The sequence below is a fragment of the Ailuropoda melanoleuca genome, chromosome 18, assembly GCF_002007445.2.
Source record: "Ailuropoda melanoleuca isolate Jingjing chromosome 18, ASM200744v2, whole genome shotgun sequence".
NCBI lineage: Eukaryota > Metazoa > Chordata > Mammalia > Carnivora > Ursidae > Ailuropoda > Ailuropoda melanoleuca.
Window position 1 is genome coordinate 5,670,105 of NC_048235.1, and position 24,486 is coordinate 5,694,590.

Below are 24,486 nucleotides of genomic sequence, written 5' to 3' on the forward strand. Positions count from 1 at the left end.
TGGCCTCGGCCACAGAATTAATACATATGGATGTATCCCAATTATCAGAAATGGAATTCAGAGCAACAATGGTCAAGATGATGAGTAAACTTGAAAAAAGCATCAGAGAAAGCGTTGCTGAGAATATAGAATCCCTAAGGGCAGAAATGAGAGCGAATCTGACAGAAATTAAAAACTCAGTGGGCCAAATACAGTCAAAACTAGAGGCTCTGACGGCCAGGGTCACCGAGGCAGAGGAACGCGTTAGCGAATTGGAGGATGGGTTAGTAGAAGAAAAAACGAAAATAGAAGCTGGTCTTAAAAAAATCCACGCCCACGAATGTAGATTACGGGAGATTACTGACTCTATGAAACGATCCAATGTCAGAATCATCGGCATCCCTGAAGGGGTGGAGAAAAACAGAGGTCTAGAAGAGATATTTGAACAAATTGTAGCTGAAAACTTCCCTAATCTAGCAAGGGAAACAAGCATTCGTGTCCAAGAGGCAGAGAGGACCCCATCCAAGCTCAACCAGGACAAACCTACGCCACGGCATGTCATAGTGCAATTCGCAAATATTAGATCCAAGGATACAGTATTGAAAGCGGCCAGGGCAAAGAAATTTCTCACGTACCAAGGCAAAGGTATCAGGATTACGTCAGACCTGTCTACAGAGACCTGGAATGAGAGAAAGGCTTGGGGGGGCATTTTTAAAGCTCTTTCAGAGAAAAACATGCAGCCAAGGATCCTTTATCCAGCAAAGCTGTCATTCAGAATTGATGGAGAAATAAAGACGTTCCAAAATCGCCAATCATTAACCAATTTCGTAACCACGAAACCAGCCCTACAGGAGATATTAAGGGGGGCTCTATAAAGGTAAAAAGGCCCCAAGAGTGATACAGAGCAGCAAGTCACAACCGATACAAAGACTTTAAAGAGAAATGGCATCATTAAAATCATATCTGTCAATAATCTCTATCAATCTAAATGGCTTAAACTCTCCCATAAAACGCCACAGGGTTGCAGATTGGATAAAAAGACATGACCCATCCATTTGCTGTCTACAAGAGACTCATTTTGAACCCAAAGATGCATTCAGACTTAGAGTAAGGGGATGGAGTACCATCTTCCACGCAAATGGACCTCAAAAGAAAGCTGGAGTAGCAATTCTCATATCAGATAGACTGGATTTTAAACTAGAGGCCATAGAGAGAGATACAGAAGGGCACTATATTATTCTTAAAGGAAGTATTCAACAAGTGGATATGACAATTATTAATATATATGCCCCCAACAGGGGAGCAGCAAGATACACAAGCCAACTCTTAACCAAAATAAAGAGACATATAGATAAGAACACAGTAATAGTAGGGGACCTCAACACCCCACTATCAGAAATAGACAGAACACCCTGGCAAAAACTAAGCAAAGAATCAAAGGCTTTGAATGCCATACTCGACGAGTTGGACCTCATAGATATATATAGAACACTACACCCCAGAACCAAAGAATACTCATTCTATTCAAATGCCCATGGAACATTCTCAAGAATAGATCATGCTCTGGGACACAAAACAGGTCTCAGCCAATACCAAAAGATTGAAATTATCCCCTGCATATTCTCAGACCACAACGCTCTGAAATTGGAACTCAACCACAAGGAAAAACCTGGAAGAAACTCAAACACTTGGAGGCTAAGAACCATCCTGCTCAAGAATGACTCGATAAACCAGGAAATCAAAAAACAAATTAAACAATTTATGGAGACCAACGAGAATGAATACACAACGGTCCAAAACCTATGGGATACTGCAAAGGCAGTCCTAAGGGGGAAATACATAGCCATCCAAGCCTCACTCAAAAGAATAGAAAAATCTAAAATGCAGTTTCTATATTCTCACCTCAAGAAACTGGAACAGCAACAGAGGGACAGGCCTAACCCACTGACAAGGAAGGAGTTGACCAAGATTAGAGCAGAAATCAATGAATTAGAGACCAGAACCACAGTAGAGCAGATCAACAGGACTAGAAGCTGGTTCTTTGAGAGAATCCATAAAATTGATAGACCACTGGCAAAACTTGTCCAAAAACAAAGAGAAAGGACTGAGATTATTAAAATTATGACTGAAAAGGGAGAGGTCACGACCAGCACCATTGAAATTGCAAGGATTATTAGAAACTTTTATCAACAGCTATATGCCAAAAAACTAAACAATCTGGAAGAGATGGAGGCCTTCCTGGAAACCTATAAACTACCAAGACTGAAACAGGAAGAAATAGATTTCTTAAATAGGCCAATTAACTATGAAGAAATTGAGTCAGTGATAAACAACCTTCCAAATAATAAAACTCCAGGCCCAGACGGTTTTCCTGGGGAATTCTACCAAACATTCAAAGAAGAAATAATACCTATTCTCCTAAAGCTATTTCAAAAAATAGAAACAGAAGGAAAGCTACCAAACTCATTCTATGAGGCTAATATTACCTTGATCCCCAAACCAGGCAAAGACCCCCTCAAAAAGGAGAATTACAGACCGATTTCTCTAATGAATATGGATGCCAAAATCCTCAACAAGATCCTTGCTAATAGAATCCAACAGTACATTAAAAGGATTATCCATCATGACCAAGTGGGATTCATACCTGGGATGCAAGCATGGTTCAACACTCGCAAATCAATCAATGTGATACATCATATCAACAAGAAAAGACTCAAGAACCATATGATCCTCTCAATTGATGCAGAAAAAGCATTTGACAAAATACAGCATCCTTTCCTGATTAAAACCCTTCAGAGTGTAGGAATAGAGGGTACATTTCTCAATCTCATAAAAGCCATCTATGAAAAGCCTACTGCAAGCATTATTCTCAATGGGGAAAAGCTGGAAGCCTTTCCCTTAAGATCAGGAACACGACAAGGATGCCCACTCTCGCCACTATTATTCAACATAGTACTAGAAGTCCTTGCAACAGCAATCAGAAGACAAAAAGGGATCAAAGGTATCCAAATCGGCAAAGAAGAAGTCAAACTGTCTCTCTTTGCAGATGACATGATACTCTATATGGAAAACCCAAAGGAATCCACTCCCAAACTATTAGAAGTTATAGAACAATTCAGTAAGGTGGCAGGATACAAAATCAATGCCCAGAAATCAGTTGCATTTCTATACACGAATAACGAGACTGAAGAAAGAGAAATTAGGGAATCCATCCCATTTACAATAACACCAAAAACCATGCGTTACCTTGGAATTAACTTAACCAGAGACGTAAAGGACCTATATGCTAGAAACTATAGATCACTTTTGAAAGATATTGAGGAAGACATAAAAAGATGGAAAAATATTCCATGCTCATGGATTGGAAGAATTAACATAGTTAAAATGTCCATACTACCCAGAGCAATCTACACTTTCAATGCTATCCCGATCAAAATACCGAGGACATTTTTCAAAGAACTGGAACAAATAGTCCTTAAATTTGTATGGAACCAGAAAAGGCCCCGAATCTCCAAGGAACTGTTGAAAAGGAAAAACAAAGCTGGGGGCATCACAATGCCGGATTTCGAGCTGTACTACAAAGCTGTGATCACAAAGACAGCATGGTACTGGCACAAAAACAGACACATCGACCAATGGAACAGAATAGAGAACCCAGAAATGGACCCTCGGCTCTTTGGGCAACTAATCTTTGATAAAGCAGGAAAAAACATCCGGTGGAAAAAAGACAGTCTCTTCAATAAATGGTGCTGGGAAAATTGGACAGCTACATGCAAAAGAATGAAACTTGACCACTCTCTCACACCATACACAAAAATAAACTCCAAATGGATGAAAGACCTCAATGTGAGACAGGAATCCATCAAAATTCTAGAGGAGAACATAGGCAACAACTTCTATGACATCGGCCAGAGCAACCTTTTTCACGACACATCTCCAAAGGCAAGAGAAATAAAAGATAAAATGAACTTATGGGACTTTATCAGGATAAAGAGCTTCTGCACAGCCAAGGAAACAGTCAAAAAAACTAAGAGACAGCCCACGGAATGGGAGAATATATTTGCAAAGGACACCACAGATAAAGGACTGGTATCCAAGATCTACAAAGAACTTCTCAAACTCAATACACGAGAAACAAATAAACAAATCATAAAATGGGCAGAAGATATGAACAGACACTTTTCCAATGAAGACATACAAATGGCTAACAGACACATGAAAAAATGTTCAAAATCATTAGCCATCAGGGAAATTCAAATCAAAACCACACTGAGATACCACCTTACGCCAGTTAGAATGGCAAAGATAGACAAGGCAAGAAACAACAATTGTTGGAGAGGATGTGGAGAAAGGGGATCCCTCCTACATTGTTGGTGGGAATGCAAGTTGGTACAGCCACTCTGGAAAACAGTGTGGAGGTCCCTTAAAAAGTTAAAAATTGAACTACCCTATGACCCAGCCATTGCACTACTGGGTGTTTACCCCAAAGATACAGACGTAGTAAAGAGAAGGGCCATATGCACCCCAATGTTCATAGCTGCATTGTCCACAATAGCCAAATCATGGAAGGAGCCGAGATGCCCTTCAACAGATGACTGGATTAAGAAGCTGTGGTCCATATATACAATGGAATATTACTCAGCTATCAGAAAGAACGAATTCTCAACATTTGCTGCAACATGGACGGCACTGGAGGAGATAATGCTAAGTGAAATAAGTCAAGCAGAGAAAGACAATTATCATATGATTTCTCTCATCTATGGAACATAAGAACTAGGATGATCGGTAGGGGAAGAAAGGGATAAAGAAAAGGGGGGTAATCAGAAGGGGGAATGAAACATGAGAGACTATGGACTATGAGAAACAAACTGAAGACTTCAGAGGGGAGGGGGTGGGGGAATGGGATAGACTGGTGATGGGTAGTAAGGAGGGCACGTATTGCATGGTGCACTGGGTGTTATACGCAACTAACGAAGCATCGAACTTTACATCGGAATCCGGGGATGTACTGTATGGTGATTAACATAATATAATAAAAAATCATTTAAAAAATAAAATAAAAATAAAAATAAAAATAAATAAAAAACAGAAGTGTCTGTGACTCTCGAAGCCTCGCCATTGTCATGAGCTTCTAGTGTCCAAACTTGCCCACATTCACATTTTATTCCCTGAATGCACAACACTTCCTGCATGCTTGGCTCTGCGATGCCCTTGTACCTTTGTCTGTTTCAGAAATTCCTAATCACTGTGGAGTAGCCTTTTCTCTGAGGACGTCCCTGACTCTGCAAATCCCCTTCTTTTTCTGAAATTCCACAGGCTGATTCTATGGTAACACTTACCACGTTGTACTAGAGTTATTCTTGTATTTCCATTAGACCGTGACGTTCTGAAACCCAGAAAATGAATCTTTCTGAGTTCATTGTCCTAGAACCCAGCCCAGGTGCACGTCACACAGAGTTAGCAGTCAGAGGAGCTTGTGACACGAAGAAGGAAATGATGGCTGGCCGTATAAAATCAGCCTGGATAAAAAGCTGCACACGTTGCTTGACATCTCCAAAAGCAAGAGGTCACCCTGGGGTGTTTCCTACCACATATGATATTATCAATTTGTTATTTTACAAAAACAGTTTCCAGTCATCTCACTTTAAATTTTCTACCAATTATTTCTGGGGAACCCGCATGTGTTCGTAAACCCCCAGTTCCTTAGGATGGTGTGAAGAAGAATCAACACAGGAAATTCCTTTTATATATTTGTTTGTTTGATGCAAAAAGACAGCTGATGATTAAGGGGATGGTTAATTCTGACAGTGGCTGGAATTTTAAAACGACAACAAGGCCACTTAAAGCGCACCACAGAAAACCAAAATATTTTCTACTAGCCCCTTCTTAAAGCACCTACACAAGGGCCTTCTGATTTTGACCCTATTTTGCCATTCAGCAAAGAAGAGCATGGAAAGTTTCTGTTGCACACTCTTCAGACAAATCTCCTTCCTACTTTCCATGACTTATACCAACCCCCCAAAACCCAATGACTTCTGATTATTACTATTCATTCCAAATTTCCTGAACCAAAGCAATCTCATAAATTGCTGTTTTTCCAAATGTGAGATAAGACTAAACTTAGCAACACATAATTTCAGTTTTACTTGTATCTCTCTCTTCCTGAAAATCCTTTTGCATGGAAGCAACACCCAAATTACTTAGAATCTCATAATTACAGCTATTCCTCCTCATTGACACAGGGCATTTCTATTTTTTTTTAAGATTTTTTATTTATTTATTTGACAGAGACAGTCAGCAAGAGAGGGAACACAAGCAGGGGGAGTGGGAGAGGAAGAAGCAGGCTCCCAGTGGAGGAGCCCGATGTGGGACTCGATCCCAGAACGCTGGGTTCACGCCCTGAGCCGAAGGCAGACACCTAACGATTGTGCTACCTGGGCGTCCCAACACAGGGCATTTCTATTAGACCAAGGCTGTGTAAGCTGGAACCTTTGCTAGAATGTGTCCCAAAAAGTCCTCACTGCAGTGGGCCCGTTTCTTTCCGAATCCAAGGATAAGGAAAACTCTTGTACACCACTTTGTAGGTGAGAAGACTGATCACACAAGAGGCTGGTTAATTTACTCAAGATTGCACAAGCTTACAGCCATACAACCTGTCCCCTTTTCACTTCTGCTCAGACATCCACAGGAAGTTTGTGTAGCTAAGAGAAGAGCCTTCTAAGAAACATTACTAAGAAGTGCGTATATAGGGGTACCTGGGTGGCGCAGTCATTAAGCGTCTGCCTTCGGCTCAGGGCATGATCCCGGCGTTCCGGGATCGAGCCGCACATTGGGGTCCTCTGCTGGGAGCCTGCTTCTTCCTCTCCCACTCCCCCTGCTTGTGTTCCTGCTCTCGCTGGCTATCTCTCTGTCAAATAAATAAATAAAATATTTAAAAAAAAAAGAAGTGGAGATATATCTATCTATCTATCTATCTAGTTTGTTTCAATGCGACAGACATTGGTACCAGTCAGATGACATGTGGAAAGAGAAGAGGTTCAAAGCTGGAGACCAAAGGCATGGTCAGTCCTAACAATGGCTGAAATGCTTGCAAGGCAATGATGCTGAGGCATCCACCAATCATGTTAAAGCATGTTGTGAAACCTGAATGGGTCCATTTTGAAGGAATGGGGGAAGGAAGATGAAAAAGAACCAAGGTACAAAACGCACAATGTCAAGTACTGATTCTATTGATGTGAGAGAAGGGAGGGACTTTACAACTGAGGGGACAGTTGGAAAAACCTTTTTTACTCCTTAGCAGTTTAGATCAGAGTTTGCAAAACCACATCCCTGTCGTGGCCAAGCCAGGATTGGAACTAAGTTAAGGCAGCGGGGTGAGAGAAGGAGAGTAGCAGCAGCTGGCGGAGAGGAAAGCCTGGCTCTTCTGGAGCCCCAGTAACCGGCTCCAGCGGATGGCAGTCGCTGGGGATAAGGGCCCCAAACTGTCAGTGCTCTGATTTGCGTAGTAAAACTGGAACAATGGAGTTTTACGTAAAATCTGATTTTTAAGTGTTGCTCATTTTAAAATAAATTGTGGAAGCCTTTAAGCCAAACACAACACAAATGTTGGTCTGGACCAGCTTGCAACTTCTGTTTCCATTCTGCTGGCTCTGGTCACTGCTATTTGTCTTTAGAGGGCTGTATGCACTCCCAAACAGGTTCCTCGCCAGTCTGTGTTTAATTTCTCAATGGCCCATTTGACAATCTGAAGAAAAGAGCGTAGCTACAAACTATAATAGTGGATGACCTTGAAGGGAACAGAGCAGGAGTGTTCATTTGGGCTGATATCATAATGAGATACTTAGAAAGCCAGAGGTCTACACAAGCACAATGACTCTGCCATTGGAGCTCCTTCCTCCACCCTCCCTTTTCCCTCCACCCGGGGACCCCAAAGAGCTAATATTATCCTAGAATGGTTATTTCTAACTTAGAGAAATGTTCTGGTAGCAGAAGAGGGATGGATCCTGGGATGAAAATAACCTCTATGAGTAAGGAGTGGATTCCTTGAATTGTGAGTGGAGAGCTTTATGGCAGAACTTAAAAGAAGGAGGTAATTTGATAAAGTAGCCATTACTGAGGAAGGAGCATCAAGGATAGGAACTTCAGTGTACACATCAATCAAAACTTGAGCTCTTGTAACGTGAGCTCTTTAGTGGCTTTCATCTGGATGGTAAGAAAAGGCATATTGAGCATGGAGTTTGAAGTCGCTTCCTCCTACACTGTAGCTCCTTTGTTACACCAACCCTTCAGCAAGTTTGTTACACCAATTCCCTCAGCATGGGGCAGTGTTGCTGGGGCGTATGAAGGGATGGAAGGGTCAAAGGAACTCCATATTCACCCTCCTGCTTCTGGCTTCTGAACAAGAGCGTATCCGATCAGGGGAACCATGCCTAGGTGTCCCTAGCAGTAACCACAGTGGAGTGGCAAGTGATGGGAAAACTGTCAGACAGGAAACTTGACAGGGTCCGAGGTACAACATAATGCTCTATAAATATGCACAATGCCAAGCAAGTTGATCCCTGGAAGAGGGGAAGACTAATGCTTCGGTTTCGTTGGTTTGGTTCCAAATAACTAGGAAGAATCACAGCTATCAGGATTCCTATATCATTTCAGGGTTGGACAGGCAACAAGTTGTTATTGACTGTTGGTTTGGGCCGACTTTTATGAGTGAGCAAACAGTCGAAGAGGCTAGGGATCAAGTCTGGCCTGATGGGACGTCCATTTCCTTCACGACAGCCAATAGAAAACACCTGCTACATTTACTGCTACATTAAGGATGCAATAGTGCCACCTAGTGGCAACTCAGAATCATCGCTTAAAAATCACTAGAAAAGGCATAAACAGATGCTTCTCCAAAGAAGACATACAAATGGCTAACAGACACATGAAAAAATGTTCAGTATCACTTGCCATCAGAGAAATACAAATTAAAACCACAAGGAGATACCACCTTACGCCAGTTAGAATGGCAAAAATTAACAAGACAGGAAACAACAAGTGTTGGCAAGGATGTGGAGAAAGGGGAACCCTCTTACACTGTTGGTGGGAATGCAAACTGGTACAGCCACTCTGGAAAACAGTATAGATGTTCCTCAAGACATTAAAAATAGAGCTACCCTACAACCCAGCAATTGCACTACTAGGTATTTACCCCAAAGATACAGATGTAGTAAAAGAAGGGGCACCTGCACCCCAATGTTCATAGCAGCAATGTCCACAATAGCCAAACTATGGAAGGAGCTGAGATGCCTTCAAGAGATGAATGGATAAAGAAGATGTGGCCCATATATACAATGGAATATTACTCAGCCATCAGAAAGGATGATTACTCACTATTTGCATCGACATGGATGGAAGTGGAGGGGATTATGCTAAGTGAAATAAGTCAATCTGAGAAAGACAATTATCATATGGTTTCACTCATATGTGGAACATAAGGAATAGCATGAAGGACCACAGAGGAAGGGAGGGAAAACTGAATAGGAAGAAATCAGAGAGGGAGACAGACCATGAGCGACTCTGGACTCCGGGAACCAAACTGAGGGTTACAGAAGGGAGGAGGTTGGGGGGATAGGGTAACTGGGTGATGGGCATTAAGGAGAGCACATGTTGTGATGGGCACTGGTTGTTACATTCAACTAATGAATCATGAACACTACATCAAAAACTAATGATGTACTATATGTTGGCTAGTTGAACATAATAAAAAATAAAAATTAAAAAAATTAAAATAAAAAAAATAAAAATTTTAAAAAATCACTAGAAAAATGAAGATTGTCCTGACAACCTATCACTCTTGCAGATAATGTTAGAAATCTTTTTTTTAAACTCCATACCTTAACCAAACTAGGAATCACCAGGATTTTAAAATTATTATTAAGAGATTAATATGTTTCACACTATATATAACCATATATATATATAACTCCACTTGTTCCCCCACCAAAAAATCTCAATTATGAACCACTGTCAATTTGACAATAAAGACTTTGGAATAGTGGTGTGAATAAATAAACTAAAATTCTCTTTTAATGCTTTCTGGCTACTAGATGATTCTAGTTTACAATCATGCCAAAGAGCTATTTTAAGCTCAGTTTTAAATACTATTTCAGCCCTCTGATGCCCTGAGATTTTCTTTGTTACCCTAGAGAAACTGCATGTGATGTTTGTTAGGAATCAATCAAGTCAATTAAACTCTACATACCTGTCACCTCCAAGAGTACAAATGAGCACCCAAGTACCACCAACACAAGCTGTTGAAAAGACAACAAAAATCTATGCATTGATTTTGGCCCATCCTCCTGGCTGGCCAATTCTAGCCCAATTTGTTGTCTTTGAAAGAATGTTTTGCACTTCTTTTTAAATTATAGGTAACTGATAGGTATCTAAAGTATGTCCTCTCTGGTAAGGATAAAACTGACTTCCTTCTCCCTCCCCAAAACACATTTTTTGCCTCCATTTGAAATTCACTGCAATATTTTTTTACACACTATATAAATTTTTGATGTTCTGAATTTTCCTTTGGACTGGTTATAATATCTACCTGGTTCCCTCCTGTATGAGTAAAATTCTTAAAACTGGGGAATTGGCTAACAAATTTCTCAACATTAACCATGTTTTCAAGAAGTGGAGAGTAAGTCCCTTTGTATACCAAGAACAACTAGACTAAAATGCTCTGGCAATTAAAGAGTTACAGACTACTTACAAATTAATCCCTAAGGATCTTGCCTGGTGATCACTGAGTTTCAACTTAAAAATGAGGCATTTTTCAGTGTTAGGGTTTGAAAAGCTAAATACAACCATCTTCTCAAGTTTTAACTTAATATAAATTTAAAATTTTAAACATTAATTTAACAAAGCAATCTATGTAAGTGGCAAGTATTAGACATTCACTGACTTGCTTGTTAGACATTCGGGCTAGATTTGCTTATTTACTAATTTACTTTGCCCAAAACTCTACTTTGAGGAGAAAAAAAATCAATATTAACTTCTCTAGAAGAGGATTTAAATCAGTTGCTTTCTTATTTATTTATTTATTTATTTATTTATTTATTTATTTTAACCTTTAAAAAAACCAAGACTGTAATTCGGTTGTAAAATCAGGATGGCATAGGGACAAGGGAGTGTGGAAAAACAATACACGCAAAAAAAGAGGACATACTTCTTATTAATTTAACCTCTTGTGCTCCTAGAAAAATATATCTAGGTAATAAAATCAACCAATTTATCACTTTGCATCCAGAAAAATTCAATGTAACATATATTGTTTTCATACTTAATGGAGTATATTTTCATAGCCTTTTCTGTTTTTTTGTGTGCGTGGTTTTGCTTTGTTTTGGTTTTTGGTTTGTTTTTGTTTTTTGTTTTTTGGCAAGATGGCTATGATTGGGAATACAGTAACACAGAAGAAATCCTCTGAGGTATAATTTTAGAATTACTCTCCAAAAGCCTAGCCAAAGGAAATTTGGCCATGTGCTGAACAAATTTTCTGGATGCTAGATTTTTACTTATTGTTTATGATCGTAAGCATTTTTAAAGCTGGTAAAAAAATTATCAAGAGCCCTTCAACCTGTGTCACTGAAGATTAAAATTGTGGATTAAAAATATTGGCAGTCATCTCTAGAACCAGAAAGCTTTGTCTTAGTGGCCAAAGTCTTCTGAGATATTTTCAGCAAATTGCTTCATCCGGGACTCCCGTTCATAGCAACATCTTGTCTTGTTTTCATAGAGAAATGGTCTAACATATTTTCCAGAACCAGAAGTCTGAACTTTGCTTTATTTTGCTTGGGCTTAGTCTGTCACGCTGTGTCAGTGTATTATATATACTTCTTCAGTGCTATTTATAAAGCTTTGATAAATTTTGTTAAATACATAGAAAGTAAAATGCATATTACACACACACACACACACACACACACAAATTGAGTGCCCACATTGGGAGTTTAGATTTAGGGAGTCTTAACATTTATCTCAGATAAAAGCTTCCTGTACCTGGGTGCCTGGGTAGCTCAGTGGGTCAAGCATCTGCCTTCAACTCAGGTCATGATCTAAGGGTCCTGGGATCGATTGAGCCCTGTGCCAGGCTCTTTGCTCAGTGGGGAGTCTGCTTCTCCTTCTGCCTCTCCCTTCTCTCGTGCTCTCTCTCTCAAATAAATAAATTAAATATTTTTAAGAAGTTTCCTGTACCTACTACCAAAAAATATTTCCATATAAGCTGAAGATATACTATTATTTAAAAGTAACATGGCAAAATGAAGGGTATAAACTTCAAGAAAAGAAGAATAATTTTACTCGTTTCTATCAACTCCCAATATTCAATGCAAATATATGTTCAAAAATTATCTCCAATTTTTCTTTTTTTTTTTAAGATTTTATTTATTTGTCAGAGAGAGAGAGTGAGCACACAAGCAGGGGGAGTGGCAGGCAGAGGGAGAAGCAGGCTCCCGCTGAGCAAGGAGCCCAATGTGGACTGGATCCCAGGAACCTGAGATCATGACCTCAGCTGAAGGCAGACGCTTAACCGACTGAGCCACCCAGGGTCCCCAACACATTCCACTTTACGGTTGAATTGCATTGTTGATATCTTCCCCATCACTTCAGGTTTACACCAGGGGTTGGCAGAGAGCCTGTATGTCAAATCCAGCTGCCTCCTGTTTTTGTAAATAAAGTTTTTTGGAGACATAGCCCTCATCCACTCATTTATGTATTATCTGACCGCTTCTGAGCTACGGCGGCAGAACTGAGTAGTTGGGCTAGAGATTGCACGACTTGCAAAGCCTAAAACATTTACTATCTGGCTCTTTACAGAAAGTTTTCTGATGCCCAAAATAAACTACCACTTACCAAGAGAACTTTCTGTGATAATGAAACTGTTCTTTATCTCTGCTGTTTAATATGGTTGCCACTTAACCATGTGACTATGGAGCACATTGTGACTAAAGAGCTAAGGTTTTCATTCTATTGAAATTAATTTTAATTTAAATAACCATACTTTGTTAGTAGATGCGGTGTTCAACAGTGTAGGTCTAGACAGTCAACAAAACCGTGAACCACGCCCTGATCTGTAGCATTTGCTCTTTCTGGAGTGTAAATGCATCCTTTGGGGCCAATTTCAAGCCATCAGCATGATATCATTGAAGGACAAGTTGAGAAGAAATACACAATATTAGATTGTATTTCTACCACACAGAGTGACATAAATAGACATAAATAACCTCAGGAGCACAGATAAAAGTAAAATATTAAGAAATAATTAGGAAGTGATGAGTTTTGAGTATTACTTTGCTTTTAATAAAATTTTTAAATTATAAGTTTGTATCATTTCATTTTAATGGTAGTTGTGTTTAACAACAGGTGGCAAAAATCCTGAAAAATATTAACAGTTGTCTCTCTGGAGCCAGTATAATCTGGCTTTAGCAGCCTACTGAGGGAACACACTACGTGTTTTACTACTATATGTAAATTAAATTGAACCGGAAAAAAAAGATATTAAGGACCTAAGGTGAGTGAAAGACAATGCTGAGAAAGTGCGTTAGTCTGAAACTCATTTGTGAAAGTGGATATACTGCCAAAGAGAAGGCATTTCCAGTTGTGCGAAGAACAATTTGTTAGAGAAGAATGGAAGCAGCAGAATACGGCTTTATAGCCTAGGGTCCTGGATCCTTGAAAGGATTTCAGAGGGTGAACCCTCTGGAGTCACAGGCGAATTTTATGTGAATACACGAAAAAATTTTCCTGGGATTAAGTCCACATTTCTGGAGTGTTGGGAATCATTATTTTGAGAATTTTAATATTGAAGGGGTTGGCCTCCCTGAAAAATCTGATCAACACTTTTGATCAAACACATTATTTTGAGAATTAAATATAATGAGTTGGGGCTGAAACCATAAGCCTTCTGGATCTCAAGACTGAAGCAGGTGAAAGCAGATGAGAGCTGGAGCTTCCTGAGAAATGGAGCCTAAGGTGCTCATATGAGTCTGGGGCTGGAGCCAGACTTAACACTTGGAAACTACTTGAAATAAAGAATTCATCGATCGAAGCATTGTCCTAAGTGATTTGTATAAAATTCAGTACAGACGGATAATAGGAAAAAATAGGAAAAGAAAAAGCGGTAAAGACATATGCTAGGTAGATTTGACAACTCTAATACAGGTCCACTTGAAATTTTAGAGGAAGAGAATAGGATACATATTGAAATGAATAATAATTGAGAATTTTTCACAACTGAAGATTTGGAGAGATATTTGCAATGGGTATACTGAACAAAGATTAACACCCCAACTATTTAAAAAATGACAAATCAATAAGGAAAAGTTAAACAAATAAAGAAAAATAATCAAAGGAAATGAACAATTTATAAACAGGAAAAGATGTTCCATTTCAACAAACTTAGGAAATACATATTTAAATCATAAGAAGATGACGTTTAATATTTATTAGATTAAAAACACCGAAAATGTGATCTTGGTGAAGATATGGAGCAGGAAAAACGTTTACATACTGCTGGTTACAGCATAAATGGAGAGGAATTTGGTAAGATCTATTATACTTGAAGGTGCCCATATATCATGACCCAGCAAACCCACTTCGTGGTCTGAGAAACACAGACAAGCACACATACAAGGAAATTCACTGCATTTTGCAATATGGAAAAGTTCACACAACTTAAATACTCAATAGGTAGATAAAAACATTGTGATGATATATTTGTACACTGAGATCCATATCAACCAAAATGAATAAATTACAAGCACACATACCAATATATATAAAATTTAAAAAAAATAATGACAGGGGGCACCTGGGTGGCACAGCGGTTGGGCGTCTGCCTTCGGCTCAGGGCGTGATCCCGGCGTTATGGGATCCAGCCCCACATCAGGCTCCTCTGCTATGAGCCTGTTTCTTCCTCTCCCACTCCCCCTGCTTGTGTTCCCTCTCTCTCTGGCTGTTTCTATCTCTGTCAAATAAATAAATAAAATCTTTAAAAAAAATAAATAAAAAAATAAAAAAAATAATGACAGAAAAAAAAACCACATTTAGAATATATGTTAATCTGTTAGTTACACCTAAATAGATGCAGCATAATCCAATGACAAGAGAAAAAAAGTATGATTTGACTTTATCCACATTGTATTATTTTTTAAAGAAAAGACTTGATATAAATATGACAGAAGCCTACAATATATTAAATACAAATGTTTATTGTAGTATTCTCTGTATTTTCTTGTTTAAAAACTATAATTTAAAAATTTTTAAAGAATTCAATCAATATTATCCTAGAGATAAAATCTCAAATTTTATGCAATTATTAGTTAATTTTAAGCAGTCCAAAGAGTGATGTTAGATAGGTAATACATTTCATTATAACAGAAATGCTCATTTTAAATATATGTTATATATATATATATATATATATATATATATATATACACACACACATTAAGAGCAAAATTATGGAAATATATTTTTTTAAAACTATTTCAATTTTTAAAACTGTGTTTGCATGCAGTGAGCTTTTAAGTATTCAGCTCTCTGGGTAATTGATATACAGTTGAATCAGCTTTTTTTGTCATACTTGTTTCTGTTCTCTTACCATTTTTACATTAAAAATAGTGTAAGGGGCACTTGGCTGGCTCAGTCAGTTAAGCATCTGCGTCTTGATTTTGGCCCAGGTCATGATCTCAGGGACATAGATTGAGCCCCACATGAAGCTCCACACAGAGTGGAGTCTGTTTGAGATTCTCTTTTTTTTTTTTTTTTTAAAGATTTTATTTATTCGACAGAGAGATAGAGACAGCCAGCGAGAGAGGGAACACAAGCAGGGGGAGTGGGAGAGGAAGAAGCAGGCTCATAGCAGAGGAGCCTGATGTGGGGCTCGATCCCACAACGCCGGGATCACGCCCTGAGCCGAAGGCAGACGCTTAACCGCTGTGCCACCCAGGCGCCCCTGAGATTCTCTCTTTCCCCCTGCCCCTCCTCCTCACTCTCTCTCTCAAATAAATAAATCTTTTTTAAAAATAAAAAAAGTGTGAAAGGGCTTTTTATTAAAAGATGAATCTAAAGCATTTTGGCTTAATTTTCTGAAAATTTAAGTGTAAAAAGTCCTTCCTGGTTAGTTTTTTATTTAGAATATCCACTAAAAAGACACTTGCCATGTTAAATAGCATTGAACATCTTTTCAAAGCCACTGCTCTCATAGAACACACCTAGCCTTGAAGATGAATTGACCAGACTCATTAGATTCCCCTAATCACCCAGCTTTAAATTTCATCCTGAAGAACGCTGTGTACTCTAAGTGTTAAGAACTAATGATTGTGCTGAAACTGTCAGCCTGAGTGACTGACAATTTTTTTCACTGTGTGATGAGAGCATCAAATTAAATATTTGTTGAATAAAGAATGAAAATCAGAGTAAAGAGGTCTTTTCCTTAGGAATTAGGTTATACTGTTTCTCAGGGTTCTTGATCTATGTCTGCAATTGTTTAAATTTCCCTTTTATTTTATTTATTTATTTTAAAGATTTTTACTTATATATTTGAGAGAGAGAAAGCGAGAGACAGAGCAGGAGCAGGGTGAGGGACAGAGGGAGAAGCAGGGAGCCCGATGCGGGGCTTGATCCCAGGACTCTGGGATCATGATCTGAGCCGAAGGTAGACGCTTGACCGCTTAGCCAACTGAGCCACCCAGGCTCCCCTAAATTTCCCTTTTAAAACTAATGAACCAAATCACAGAAAAGGGAGAAGGGTGCTCAGCTGAGAATCAGGGGTCATGAGATTAATTTTGTTACTAACATAGCTGTACGACCTTGACAAAGCCTATGACTTTCCAGGCCTCAGCACCATTATTTTTAAATTGTGAGCATAACCAGATAATTTCTAATGTTTCATTTACTTTGATGATTCTTAACTGGAGGGTTGGAGCCATTTTGAATAGATGAGACATAAAAGACTTTTCTATCCAACTAAGGGGCCAAGCTAGACATTTTGTCTTCGACAAGTCTTTCTCTTCATGTGTGTTATCAACTATTTAACACTGTACCTAGCAAATATCAATCATAAGTGAAAACGACAGTCTGTTCTCCCGAAATGTTTCTTATCATTTTCCCTCTTCATCATTTTTATTTCTATTGTCTTAATTCAGGCCATTAGCATCTTTTCCATGAACTACTGCATTTTCTCCTAATCCATCATGCTTTTCACTTCTTTGTACCTTTCTAACTTCCAACATTTCCTGGGTATCCTTCCTCAAGCCCTGTTTTAGGGGTTAATGTCCAACCTAAATGGGAAATCCAATATCCTCCTCTATCTGGTTTTCTTATTTTTCCAGTTTAATCTTTTGCCAATTTCTTTCTTCCCTCATATCTTTAGATAACCACTCTCCCCTCCTCCAGACAAGGCAAAGAAGTCAAAGTCGGTTAAATCAATCATGTGTTTCCTCCATTTTCTGCTTCTGGCCATGCTGTTCCTGCTTATTATGTCTGCTCCCCTTCTCCTTCAGGTGAAATCTATTTATTTATTATGTTCCTGTTCAAATATCACTCTTTTTTTTAAGATTTCATTTATTTATGAGAGAGAGAGAGAGGAAGTATGAGCAAGGAACAGAGGGAGAGGGAGAAGCAGGCAGGGAGCCCAACACGGGGCTTGATCCCAAGACCCTGAGATCACGACCTGAGCTGAAGGCAGACGCTTCACTGACTGAACCACCTGGGACCCCCTCAAACATCACTCTTATTGCAAGTTTCTCTGAATACACTGGGAGAAAATGTCTCCCTCCCTCCCTCACCTGGAATCCTCGCATAAGACTTTTATACAACTGTATTTCAGAATCTATGTTGAATTATACTTAGTTGTTGCCTTCTCTACTTTCTCTGGCAGGTCATGTGCTAATTTACTTATCCATCCATCCACTCATCAGTTATTGAAAATCTGCTATTCATCAAGCACTTTGTTAGAATGTAGGCAAGAACACGCGTGTTGATGAGCACTGGGTATTACAGGCAACTAATGAATCATTGAACACTACATCAAAAACTAATGATGTGCTATATGCTGGCTAATTGAACATAATAATAAAAAATAATTTAAAATTAAAAAAAAGAACTGTAAGAATAGATTCCAGTTTTTAAGCAAGTGTATTGTCCATGTGGAGAGGCAAATTTTAAGTAAATTTTAATTTGCAAAATAGAATGTTAAGTGCTGTGATAGGGTACGGTCTGCAGAGAATACTTTGGAATTAAAGAGGAGAAAAATCTATGGCACAGGTGGTTAGGGATTATGTCCAGAGAATTTCCCTGGTTGGGGGAATTAATTTATTATCTATCCAGAGTTTGGATTAAAGCTTAACAAATGTTCTTAAATACACTTTGTTCCGAATATATGAAGGCTTGTTTTCTCCGGTGTGTTTGATAAGGGCTGTAAGTAGAGAAGATATTTGGGAGATATGAAGAAATTATGAATGACAGTACCGAGCATTTCCACTGGACCAGATTTCCACAAGGAAAATGCTAGTTTTGCACACATTGAAGGCAGGTATACTAACTACATATAACTCCACTAATAAAGACAAATGGTTGCATCCAAAGGGGTCTCCCACCGACTTACCTCAGCCCAGTCAGGCAATAATGAAGTGCAGGAGAAACAGCGTTCTGCTGCCCTTCCCATTCAGGGGATGACAGCTTAAGACTGGCGCAGCCAGCCTCTTAGTGAGGCTCAACCCCTACTCCACGCCGCTCAAAAAGGAGACGGCGTGAGTTACTGTATATTTGACTCATTTTCCTAGAAAGTGCAGACGCAGTATGTGGAATATGTTAGGTTACGAGAGTGCTGGTGGTTCCCTGCTTTCCTCCACTTTGAGACTCACGGTAACTCTGCGGCAGCCCCGCCCGATGCCTGGGAACTGTGTCCTCCGCGCAGACTCCCCGTTGCCAGGTAACCAACCTCCCGCGCACACCTTCTCCCCGGGTCAGGAACCGCCAGCCCCTCTCCGCCGGGCGCTCCAATCAGGGACCGGCGTGTCTGTCACGTGGTCTTCCGGGAGGGCCCAGGGGAGCCGGGCGCTCGGTCCGGCGCGGAGAGCCGTCTCCCTGTCCCACGGAACCCGCAGTCTGGCCGCCCCGCCCCGGGAGGCCGAGGCACGCAGCGGGGGAGGGCGGGGAGAGCGCGGGCAGTGCTCGCGCCGCCGCCGCGCCAGTTCAGCACCTTCCGCTGTCCGCTGCTGCAGTCGCCGCCTCCTCCAGGTAAGGAGCCCGCCGGGCGCAGGGGTAGAGCGGGGCGGGCGCAGGCGTGAAGAGGGGTCTTCGAAGCGGCGTAGCGTCGCGGGAGCAGGCGTGTCACCGCGCCGGTGAGGATCAGAGCGCCGCGCTGGGCTCGCCCTCCCGGGCTTTGCGCACAACATGCCTGATGAATGAATCCCCGGAGTTTTAGGGTAACGCACCTGGTTATCACGAGGCACAACCAGCAGCCAGCGTGTATATATCTGAGCTGCCCCTGGAGTGTGGGCTGACCATTATTCTAATTTTTAACGTTATTAAGTATATGAATGTCCGGAGTCTAGTTTGTATGCCCGCCAGGCACTTCTGTATAGATTTCCCACCCCTTTGAAGATGGTCTTAATAGGTTGTACCAAGAAGGCTTTGAGTGAAATGGAAGTGTGTTCCAGAAACAAGACAGTATTGAATATGAGAGGCATAGTATGTGGTAAATCATAAAAATACTATCTTTCCTGTTTTTCTCTACACAACCCCCCCGCCAGATTTTTGCATGCAAATATTAAAAAGCAAAATTTAAGCTGACTTTTTAAATTTACTATATTAAAAGCAATTGATTTGAATGAAATTTAGTGATCACTTTGTGTACCAAAACTACCCCACTTGTTTTTGTAACTTCTACTGATTGATTGATTAATTGGAGGGTTTGAAGAGAGAGATTACCCTTCTGAATCTTTCACAGAGTATTTCAGAAATACCCCTCAGAGGAACTCATTTTCCCTACCAATTTTTAAAAACAAAGTTACAAGTCCTTCTTGAATATTTCAAGTAACCCCAGGTAAGAAAAAGGTTTTCCTTTAGGTTTTCTCTACAGAGCAAATTCTTTGGGGGAATTTCTAAAATTCTCTTTAGGTATCTGTATCTCTTGCTCACAAATGTGTCTCCAGAAATGGTCTCATCAGCAGTGAAAGAATAATCTCCATGTGATTATCACAGAATACGGCAGGTTTGGGATATTCTCACTAACCTGCTTGAGGGGAGCTGATGCTGGATTTATGGTGATTACAACCACTACGGAAAAAGCACTTTTTTATGTCCTTTTGAGATTCTGTCTCACTGACCTAAGTGTGCAAGAAAATGGACATAGTTATGTCTTATCTGTGTGAAGACAGAAATCTGAGACAAGTGGTCTGACAGTCTTTACTGTCATTTTAATGTCACAAACGCTAGTTTTAACTCATTGCGTTAAGAGTTCTTGGGAAGTCTTCTCAATTGGAATAAACCAGCGGTCGATTTCAAAGGGCATACATGGAAAGAAAAATCCTCTTTCATTCATTCATTCATTCATTCATTCATTCATTTTCATTCATTCTTTCATTCTTTCTTTCTGAACAGCCCAAAATATAATGGGCACTGTATTTATTTTTTGTATGCAATATAAAAAATCGTATATTTCTTAAGTGAGCTCCATAAACTTTATGCTAAAATGGCTCGTTGAATGTTATTAGTTATAGTAATCTGATTTTCTCCTATGCTAATATTTATAGAAATATGTAAAGAACTGTGGGTATCTCTGGGGAAAAAAATCAAATATATTTACTTGAAAGTTCAAAATTCTTCATTTGTTATTGCTAAATATTGGTGTACTAAAATTTTTTGTTACTCATTCATTACATAATAATTCCATATATTAGAAAGCCACAAATTAATTTAGCTCAGGAAAACAATGTTTTTAAATCCTCTGCTCCCAGTAGAGGGACTATGAGAGCTGGAATGTTTTTGTTGTTTTCTCTAGTCTCTATCTGTGGCCCTCAGCTTGGGCATAGAGGAGCCAGTGGCAGTTTTAATCACTAAGCGACTATTAGGAACGGTTGTATTTTACTTTGTTTTACCTTGATAGATACTAAATGTCCAACATAAATGATTAAGTTACCATAATCAATAAAATTTGTTCGAATTGTCCAGACTACCTTTTTTTTGCCTAACCTCTGTAGTGAAGACTAAAATGAAATTCAAACAATTTTGAAGGATTCACATTTCCCTCCTATATTCCAGAATTTATTTGAAATCTGGTATATTCCAGAAAGGTAACAGTTTACCAGATTACCGAATAACCAGTTTATTCATGGTAATGATGTATATATAAGCTTTACTAGTACTTCGTACAATTAACGAATTATCTCCTTTTATGTTTTGTATATCTATTCCACTTAGCAGATTGAAAGATTAGAGTGAAGTCATACAGCTTTTAGTGTGTTTTCAGGAACAGAGTATTTTATTCAGAGTATTTTAATCCATATTAGGAATTTGGGAGGGGTTTCTTTATTAACTCTGATGACTTTTTTTCTATTGTATCAGACACATATTAAACTAAGAATGGGTTGGCACTTTTCAACCTTCAAGACTTCTTGTGTTCTGTGTTAATCACATGGAAATTATTCTCTCACTGTTGATGAGACCGTTCCTGGAGATTTGTGAGCGAGAAACGAAATGTGGATGCCTGAAGAGAATTTGAGAAATTCCCCAAAGAATTTACTCTATAGAGAAGCAAAACCTAAAGGAAAATCTTTTCTCTTACCTGAGGTTACTTAAAATGTTCGAGAAGGACTTGTAACTTTGGTTACAAATATGGGTAGGAACATATTATAAAATGACCAGCTTTGACCTATGCCTTTGTATATCGAAAGAAAATATCTCATCATGATTGATTAGAAAGATTTCAAAAGTTGTAATGGTAAAACATGAGCTTTCATATTAGGAGAGATGGTTCAGGTTGTTTTTACTTGATTTCAATGACTAGAAAAAACTAGATCTATAACTGAAGAGAAATTCAAACATTTGAAATAGGCTAGACTTTGTAGAAAAGGCAGTCTGCATTTGAAGCCATAGGTGGCACTTGAAATGCAGATGTCACATCATCAGCCAATTGAGTGAGATAATTTAAAAAATAATGTTAGAAGTCTTGCTTTTTATTACTTTACGTGTATGTCCCCAGTGTGATTTTCTAGTCTAATTACCTCTTGAAACTCTGGAATTCTACATTTTAATTGCATATGTATATATGAACAACGGACACTAATATAAATCTTCTACAGTAAGATCATATGGCAGATAATTTATCACTGTTATTTACTATCATAGGGATAATTAATAATTGTCATGTTCAGGAAAATTCTATGAAGATGTCAGAAATAATTTTTTCGCGCTTTGGTGAGGCTGTTACAACGTTCAATACTTGGTTTATAGATTCGAATGCTCAGCCCTTGAGAACTCACAATAGAGGAGTTCAGGAGTTCAGTAGTTTTCCTTATTCTTACGTTCATCATTGTCTTCCAGATTGTTGACACATTAGGTTGTGTGCATGTACCAGTATCCCAGGCAGCGTCATTTGCAATTGTATATTATAAGTTCAATTTCTTATCTCACACATAAAAACCTTACTTTCAAATTGGAAAGTAGAAAATAATTCTCATTACACAGAGCACTCACATTTGATGTGCTATAGGAAAACCTTCCTTTTCCAATATAAAACAGCTCCACGTGGAGTCTTGAAAATTAAACGGTTGGTTAATATGAAGCAGGTAATATTTAATTAAGTTTGGACCTTTAAGATAAAACATTATGAATGAGTTTTCATGAAGAGTTAACATCTTATTTTTAAGGTAAGCGTGGTAACAGGTTTGAAAAAGTCATTTCAAGATGTTAGCTGGAAGGATCCTTAGAGACCAGTTAACCTAACACCCTTATTTTTTAGATGAGCTCACTAAACACATAATGATATGTTGTTAAAATGAGTCAGTGGGAAAGCTGATACACAACTTGGGGCTCTGATACTCAGCATTATGCTGCTCCCTAAAGAAGCACAAAATATGTCATCAGCATCATTTTCTTAATTTTTTTGGGGGGGGTGGTATTTATTTATTTATTTTAGAGGGAGATAGAAAGAGAGAGCCCATAGCAGTGGGAAGGGGCACGGAGAAGAAATCTCAAGCAACTCCATGCTGAGCGGGGAGCCCGCCATGGCACTGGATCCCACAACCCTGAGATCACAGCGTGAGTCAAAACCAAGAGCTGCTCGCTCATCCCACTATATGCCACCCAATGCCCCATCTTTTTCTCTTTCATTACATTTTTTCAAATGGCTAATTCAAAACTTTGAGTGGTTGGGAATTAGATCACTTTTGTATTTATTCTGTATTATTAAAATAATAACTATACAAAGTGAACACTGTACACGTGTTTGGTCTCATCATACAGAAAGTTTCTTAAAATATTGGTTAAAAAGTGTTTTCCCATGGGGCGCCTGGGTGGCTCAGTCGGTTAAGCCTCTGCCTTTGGCTCAGGTCATGATCCCAGGGTCCTGGGATTGAGCCCCGCTGCTGGCTCTCTGCTCAGCGGGGAGTCTGCTTCTCCCTCTCCCTCTCCCTCTCCAATAAATAAAATCTTTTAAAAAGCTGTTTTCCCATAATTTGTACCATATTTTGATTTGCCCATTAATACAAGTTTCGCTGCAAAGTCTTACGTGATTTTCTTGGAAATCAGTTATCTCAGAAATTCTGTATCACAATGCATCTCAGTGGTATATAAGTGCCCGTCGCCATCACATGTGCAGTTGAATGTTAAGAATACTAGAAATAAACTTTCGGAAGTTACATCTGAAGCCTAGGTAATGGTTACCATTAGGTATCATTTTGAAGTGGGGGTTTATTTTTTAGACTTTGTGCCACTTTGGTACCGGATGCCGTCTAGAGCAATGGTACTCAAAGTGTACCTTAGACCAGCCGCTCTCCTATGAGCTTGTTAGAAATGCAAATTCTCAGACCACGCCCCTAGTCCATCAGAATCTCTAAGGGAGGGGTCAGAATCTGTTTTATAAGTCTCAGTGATTCTTAAACAAGGTAGAGTTTGGGAAGTACTGATATAAGGTGTGTTATGCCGTTGGACCCTGTCACGTCATGAGCTGGTAATGGCCATTGTATAATTCCACTTTTGAAACTGTACTTGGGAGCACCAGGAACTGCTGAATAAATTCCTGAAAATATAAGAGTGGGTATATTTCATAAACATCTGATAGTAGTTTTTTGGACATAATGTTTCACCTTTGTTATTAGTTACATTAGTTCATCTTTAAGGGGAATTTTATGTTGGCTAACAGCATAATTTTTGACACATGGGCTATCAAGTAGATAAACAACCTATCTGATCTGCATTGGTCCTGACTTAGCCCATGCAACCCTTCACTTATCAAACTTTAGGATTTATCTC

The 24,486-nt window shown here is 39.2% G+C and overlaps 1 protein-coding gene across 3 annotated transcripts in view; it reads left to right on the plus strand.

Annotated features, from left to right (window-relative positions):
• The first annotated feature begins 19,038 nt into the window (after positions 1–19,038).
• The window catches only part of WDR17 (WD repeat domain 17), a 107,505-nt gene continuing 102,057 nt past the window's right edge, over positions 19,039–24,486 (plus strand). For all 3 annotated transcript variants that reach the window (XM_034647692.1, XM_019808951.2, XM_019808950.2), the window contains exon 1: positions 19,039–19,251. The gene's annotated coding sequence lies outside the window, so the exon portion shown is untranslated. The remainder of the gene's footprint in view (positions 19,252–24,486) is intronic.